Source organism: Dipodomys merriami, unplaced genomic scaffold (assembly GCF_024711535.1).
Source record: "Dipodomys merriami isolate MVZ:Mamm:240054 unplaced genomic scaffold, mDipMer1.0.p SCAF_435, whole genome shotgun sequence".
Lineage (NCBI taxonomy): Eukaryota > Metazoa > Chordata > Mammalia > Rodentia > Heteromyidae > Dipodomys > Dipodomys merriami.
In genome coordinates, this window is record NW_027205993.1 from 22,901 (window position 1) to 29,882 (window position 6,982).

Sequence of the window (6,982 nt, forward strand, 5' to 3'; positions counted from 1 at the left end):
TGAGCTAGCAATTCTCCTATCCTTTGCCAAGAGATTTTGTTTGTATGAGCATGCACACGTGTTGGTGTACATCTTCAGCACTCAGCTTGCCTCTGCTGTCCAGTATAACCTTGAGAGCTTAGGGCTTATTCTATGGTGTTTGCTTTTATAAGCATGGCATTACAGATAGCCAGAAAGATGTGAGAGGTTTTTAAAGCCTCTATGGATATCTTATTCCTAACTTTTTCTTTTAAACTTTTGAGTGGCATATTGTTTGATCTAGCTGTCATCCACTAACTACTATAGGCTGTGTCCAAATTTTTAAGTTTTGATTTTCAAGATCAACTTTTTTGGGAAAGGGTTTGAACTTGGGACTCATGCTTGTTAGGCAGGCACTCTTATCTATTTGAGCTATGGCACCAGCAGTTTTTGACTTTCAAAGTTCTGAGGGTCAAGGCTTTTCATAGTATAAAAGCTCTGGTCTGTTCAAGATAGATTTCCAGGTGGGATCTAATAGAGAATTGCCATACAGATCAAATGGTTCTCTGTAAATGAAGCGTTTTGACGGAGTGCCAAACTGTGGTGAACTGTCAGGCTAGTGTTCAGTGTAGGGTTCTTGGTTGTAAAGCAGCTACAAAGATGGAGAGAATAAAATGGGAAAAGACCAAGTTAAATTCCACAAATCTCACTGTTTTCATAAAGACTCAGATTTAACACTCATGAATTGCTATAAGATTTTAGTTAATTTCCAAAATTCTTAGAAAGCTTATTCTGTTTTTTTTTTTTTTTTTTTGGTTGGTCATGGGGCTTGAACTCTGGGCCTGAGCGCTGTCCCTCAGCTCTTCAACTCAAGGCTAGTGCTCTACAACTTGAGCTACAGCGCCACTTCCAGTTTTCTGGTGGTTTATTGGAGATAAGAGTTTTACGTACTTTCCTGCCTGGGCTGCCTTTGAACTGGGATTGTCAGATCTCAGCCTCCTGAGTAGCTAGGATTACAGGTGTGAGCCACCGGCGCCCAGCTTTATTCTGTTCTTTCTTATGGAAGAGAAGATGTTCAAAGCCTCTTGATACTGCTATTTATTGACAGTACTCTGTTGCTCTTGTTTTTCCCCTTTTCTATACTTTTTTTTTTCCCCCAGGGCTGAGGACCGAACCCAGGGCCTTGCGCACACCGGGCGGACGCCCTTTCCGCTGGGCTAAATCCCCAACCCCTTCTATACTTTTTTTTCAAGCCATTATCTTCTATTCTTGTTACTAGAATCAGTTTTTAATGATCAAATTAACTTTGATATTGGCATGTAGATTCTGAGCTTATATTTCATAAAACTAATGAATATTACCCTGTTTGGAACTACTCTTATGAGAATATTTGTAACATGAACCGGTGAGCAGGTAGAAATAATTGCCAGTAGAAATAATTGCCAGGGGTTATCATTAGATATTTATATAGTGATTAGTGTTTTTAATGCAAATTTTATGAAGATAAATCACATAATTTTCTCAGTGACATCTTCATTGTTAATGTGTAGAAATAGGATTCAGTTTGGGGTCTTTGTAATATATTTTGTAACTTGTTAAAATTTTCTTACCCTTCCATTTTTAAAAAAATTGTATCAGCAATTAGGTAGTCTGTAAATAGAGAAAATTTTTATTTCTTTTAAAATATATATATATATCATTTGTTTCTTTTTTTTTTTGTTGGTCGTGGGGCTTGAACTCTGGGCTTGGGTGCTGTCCCTCAGCTCTTCAGCTCAAGGCGAGCGCTCTACCTCTTGAGCTACAGCACCACTTCCGGTTTTCTGGTAGTTTATTGGAGATAGGAGTCTCATGGTCTCTCCTGCCTGGGCTGGCTTTGAACCGCGATCCTCAGCTCTCAGCCTCCTCAGTAGCTAGGATTACAGGCGTGAGCCACCAGCGCCCGGCTACATTTGTTTCTTTTTCATGCTTTATTATAGTGTATAAACTTCTGGTTTAATAAGAGAAATGAGAGCCACATCCTCAACATGTTGCTAGTTTTGGGACCTACACATTCATTTAAGTAAAAATGACTGATACATGCATGAAGGAATGGTCAACATCTCTGGCCATAAAGGAAATGCAAATCAGAACAACACTGAGATCCCATCTTACCTGGGTTAAAATGGCCATCATCAAGAATACAGATGCTGGTGCAGATGTGGGAGAAACAACAGATGCTGGTGCAGATGTGGGAGAAAGGGCCCTAATACATTGTTGATGGGAATGTAAACTTATTCAGTCACTCTGCTTCTAGTTCTTGTTTTCCTGTTTTAATTAGATAGAAAGCTTCTAGAGCTTTTTGTCACTGATTTGTGAGTGCTGTTCAGTTACTTCTTGTTAGCTATTATGTTGATTAATTTGTCTTCAGTGGGTGCTAAAAGATTTTTTTTAATCTGACATTTCACTTTATGTTAAAAGATTGGGGGAAGGGAGAAGGATGAAATGGGATGAAGTGAGCAGAGCCTTTTATATTCACAGTCCAATTTTCTAAAGGGCTTATTTCTTTAGATACTCTTGAACATTCTATATGTATTCTATTAATAATTCTTTTGGAGCCATTAATTCCAATACTAGTTTTGAAATTCCATTATCAGCTAGGAGTAGGACTAGCTGGATAAGGTCATTTGCATCAATGAAAACAAATGCCAACATCATACCAGAGGAATAAAAAGTGAAACTTCCTGTATGCCTTCAGTGTTTATTGGATGTCCTCTATGGGATAGGTACTGGCAGGGGAGAGCAGAAGTGGAGTAGTTAGACATGGGTGGAAAAGAAACATAAGGAATAGATAACAGTAGTTTCCTTTTTAAAAAATCAAGATGTGCATACTAGATGATCAGTAAATAAGACTATACTGTCTAGATTAGGTCATCTGATTAGCAAAGTTCTTATTAATGCTTCTCTGTTCTTATTTTGTGTTGTGGCAAGGTCTCAGTGTGTAGCCCAAGCAGTCTCAAAACTCAGACTTCTGAGTGTTATTCTTATTTCTTTAAGTTCTAGTCATAGCTAGGTACACAGGATCAAAAAGTAAGCTAAAAGACCTGCAGGACTACTTTGTTAAATGCAACTCCTTTGCACACTAAAGCCTGAGCCTGAGCCCTGTCACTGAGATTCCTTTTCTTAAGGAACCACAGTGCCACTTTTGGATTTTTCTGAGTAGTTTATTGGAGGTAAGACTTAGTCTCATTGACTTCACTTCCCTGGGCTGCCTTTGAACCATGATCCTCAGATCTCAGCCTCCTGAGTAGGTAGGATTACAGATGTGAGCCACCATCACCCAGCTTATTTAAATTAATCTTAAAATAAAAAAAGATCTAAAGACAGGAATTGAATTCCATTTAAAGGCAAGTGGCATGCCATTGTTTGCTATTTTTCAAAATAAACTTTATATGTTAGAACAATTTGAGATTTATTTTAATTGCAGATAGAGTTTTTGTTTACCCCTCACCCAGTTTTTCCTTATTAATATCTTTCTTTAGTATTGTGCAGTTTTTTAAATTAATGTACCAATGCCAACATATATGTTAATAGCAGAATTTCATACTTCAGATTTCTTTATTTTTAACCTAATGTTCTTTCTGTGCCAGGATTCTGTACATGTAAGATACCACATTTATAACTATGTCTCCTTAGGCAGCTTTTGTCTGTGATGGTTTCTCAGACTGTCTCCATTTCTAATGACCTACAGTTTTAAGTAAGGAATTTAGCAGAATGTCCCTTAAATGGAAGATATTTATGTTTTGCTCATGATTAAACTGGGACTACATTTTGGGAAGGATGAAAGAGTACTTCAACATTTTTGTTACATCATATCAAAGGTATACACTGTCAACATGACTCGAGAGTTGACCTTGATCTTGTAGTTGCTGTATTCTTTGTAAGAAAGTCACTAAATGTATCTTATATTTTAGGAATTGAGGAATTACTTTTTTTTTTTTTTTTTTGTCATTTGTATGGCTTGAATTTAGCCTGGGTGCTGTCCCTGAGCTTTTCTGCTCAAGACTAGTGCTCTACACTTTGAGCCACAGCACCACTTCTGGTGGTTTATTTGGAGATAAGAATTTTGTGGATATTCCTGTTCCAGCAGGCTTTGAATCTCAATCCTCAGATTTCAACCTTCTGAATAGCTAGGATTAAAGGTGTGAGCCACCAGCACCAGCACCTGGCAGTTACTTTCTTGATAGCAGACTGCATACATAAATTATTTAGAGGTCTTCTTGGTGAATACTTATTTCTTCAGTTTATTCAGTAACTTTCTTATGTTGGTATAGGCTCATAAGTGTTTAGTTTCTACTTCAGGTTATAATCCAATACTACTACATTTTGTTGCTCACATTGTTCTAGCTTTGGTCATTTGGACCTTCTTTCTATTGACTCCTACTTAGCATATTCTTTATATATATATACATATATATATATGTATATATATTATTGTAAAGCCACTATACAGAAAGGATACAGTTACATGAGTAAGATAATGGGTACACTTCCTATCAAGCATTGTTGCCCCCTCCTTTGTTTTCCCTCTCCTCCCCACTTCCCCAACTCCTCCCTCCCCGCCCCAAGTTGTAAAGTTCATTTTCAATATGGTGTCTTGTACATCTCATTGTTACAATGGGTCAACCTGTATCCTTATTTCAGCATTTTGTTATTTCCCTTCCCCTCCCCAAATTAGAAAAATGTGTATACAAAATGCAGGGTCCTGGAATCAAATATAGTGATAACAGGGCTTATACCATGGGGGAAGAACATACAAAAGAAACAAAAAAAAATCACATAGTACATTAAAAACAACAGCGACAAAGATAAAACCTCTTGTGTCCCTATCTTAGGGTTCATTTCCCTTGGCATCATCTTATATGGTCATATGTACATAGCTTTTGACCTTTTCTGCTTGTCTGGTAAGATTATCTTAGATGTATACAAGTTATTACAAATAAGGGAAACCCTGGGACCTATGTTTCTTTGGGTCTGGCTTACTTCAATTAATATAATTTTTTCCTAGTCTTTCCATTTCCTAACAAATGGGGCAGTGTCAATTCTTTCTGATGGAGGCATACAATTCCATTTTGTGTGTGTGTGTGTGTGTGTGTGTGTGTGTGTGTGTGTGTGTGTGTGTGAGAACACCACATTTTCTTGATCCATTCATCTAACAAATGGGGCAGTGTCATTCTTTCTGATGGAGGCATAGAATTCCAGTGTGTGTGTGTGTGTGTGTGTGTGTGTGTGTGTGTGTGTGTGTGTGTGTGTGTGTGTGTGTGTGTGTGTGTGTGTGTGTGTGCACCACATTTTCTTGATCCATTCATCTACTGAGGGCCATCTGGGTTGGTTCCATATCTTAGCTGTGGTAAATAATGCTGCGATACACATAGTAAACATAGTTGTGCTGGGAGCTTTAGTAAGGCCTTGTTTTGGTAAATGCCCAAAAGTGGGGTTGCTGGGTCATAGGGGAGCTCTATGTGGAGTCTTTTGAGGAACCTCCATGCTACTTTCCAAAGTGGTTGAGCAAGTTTACACTCCCACCAACAATTCAGTAGGATTCCCTTCTGTCCATATCCCCACTAGCATCTGTTGTTGTTAGAGTTCTTGATTATAGCCATTCTAACTGGGGTGAGGTGGAATCTCAATGTTGTTTTGATTTGCATTTCTGTTACGGCTAGAGAAGTTGAGCATTTCTTCATGTGTCTATTGGCCATTCTTAGTTCCTCTTCAGAGAAGTCTCTTTTTAAGTCTTTGGCCCACTTATTGGGCTAAAGACTTACTGTTTCTTTGAGGATTTGTTGTTGGGGGATTTAATTTTTTGAGTTCCAGGTATATTTTAGATATGAGACCCTTGTCCGATGTATGGCTAGTGAAGATCTTCTCCCAATCTGTGGGCTTTCTGTTGATCTTGCTAGCTATGTCCTTTGCCATGCAGAAGCTCTGCAGTTTCATTCAGTCCCATTTGTCCAACCTTTCTTTGACTTGTGTTTATTAAGATAATTTTGGCCTGTGCCCAGGAGATATAGGGTTTTTCCTATTCCTTCCTGTAGTGTTTTCAGGATGTCTGCTTTTACTTCAAGGTCTTTGATACATTTGGAGTTGATTCTGGTGCAGGGTGATATATAAGGATCTAGCTTTAGTTTTCTACAGGTATTTAACCAATTTTGCCAGCAACATTTACTGAAAAGACTGTCTTCTATTCAATTTTCTTAGCCCCCTTATCAAAGATTAGGTGGCTATAAATCTGTGGGTTCATTTCTGGATCTTCAGTTCTATTTCATTGGTCCTGGGTTCTGTTCTTGTGCCAGTACCAAGCTGTTTTGATGACTGTGGCTTTGTAGTAGAGTTTGAAATTTGGCATTGATATTCCTCCAGCACTGTTCTTTTTGTTAAGGATTGTTTTTGCTATTTGGGATCTTTTATTGGTTCATATGAATTTTTGGGTTGCTTCTTCTATTTCCTTGAAGAATGAGGTTGGGATATTGATAGATATTGCATTAAACTTGTAGATAGCCTTTGGCAGTATTGCCATTTTCACAATCATATTCTTAACAGACTTTTGGGTTATGCCTTTTTTTTTTCTGGCATTATAAGATGCCCTGGTCCCAATCTTTGTATTCGTTGTTCCAGTTTTAGAATCAGCCACTTGTCTAGTTCCTTTCACTGAAGTATGGTCCTAGAATCTAAGATCTGGGTGGTACATGTGTTCATTTCAACTGGAGTGTCACTGCTTTTAGGTGATACAGCAAGGAAATAAATGTAAATGTACTATGTATATACACATATAAATATTTCTTCATATAATGTTCTGTATCTATATTTTGCCAAACTTGAGTTCATACTGATATCACCAAATTTAATCCATTATGACCCGAACCATTCTGGTCTCTTTCTGCTTCTCTAGAAACTCTTTTTCTGTCAGAGACCTGGGTCTCATACCCTTCTATATATTTGGTTGTTCTTACTAATCTGTCTGTCTGTCTGTCTGTCTGTCTGTCTATAT